Source organism: Pygoscelis adeliae, unplaced genomic scaffold, assembly GCF_000699105.1.
Source record: "Pygoscelis adeliae isolate BGI_AS28 unplaced genomic scaffold, ASM69910v1 Scaffold326, whole genome shotgun sequence".
NCBI lineage: Eukaryota > Metazoa > Chordata > Aves > Sphenisciformes > Spheniscidae > Pygoscelis > Pygoscelis adeliae.
This window is the reverse complement of record NW_008824937.1, coordinates 242,248-242,868: the sequence shown is the minus strand read 5'-3', so window position 1 is coordinate 242,868 and position 621 is coordinate 242,248. Positions and strand designations below refer to the sequence as shown.

The 621-nt window shown below is 56.7% G+C and overlaps 1 protein-coding gene across 1 annotated transcript in view; it reads left to right on the top strand.

Annotated features, from left to right (window-relative positions):
• FA2H (fatty acid 2-hydroxylase) overlaps positions 1 to 621 on the top strand; it is a 5,926-nt gene that overhangs the window by 848 nt on the left and 4,457 nt on the right. The gene's annotated exons all lie outside the window — the stretch shown is intronic.

Sequence of the window (621 nt, the reverse complement as noted above, 5' to 3'; positions counted from 1 at the left end):
AAGCCACACCTTGCTTGCTTGCTTTATTTATTTTTTTTGCTTGCTTTATTTTTTTCATTTTTTCCTCTTGACTGAGCAGCCATAATGAGCCCTAAGGGATCCCCCGGGCAGGGCAATCCCCGTGCACGCTGGGTGCTCCCTGCCCTGCCAGCTCCTCTCCAAGCATGCCACGGGAGCGGCGGGTCGTCCCCCAGGGGCCTTTGGACGGCCCCGCCGTTTCCAGCACCGTCTGGCCGCCGTGCCTTGCACAGTCCCGGCTCGTCAGTGAGCGTGCTTTTATCTTGCAAAAAGATTTTTTTATTTTTTTTTAAGCATGAGAACACCTTTCACCTGCTCCTCTTAATATTTTGCTGCTGACGGTCTTTAAAAATGAATCTGCCATCCCAGAGTGACATTTTTGCTCTAACTTTTCCCCAACCTCCCTGACGGATGGTGTCTCCATCCCCGTCCACGCACCCGCTGTGGGCTGGGGTTGTTTCCCCTCCTGGACGATCGTGTCCATCCCTGCCTGGAGCAGAGCCCCCGAAATGTCCGCAGCCACCTCAGCTCCTTGCCCCGAAGCGCCCCAAGCTGAGCTGGGCCCCCCCCCCCGCTGCCAAACGACTGCCGGCACAGCCCTGG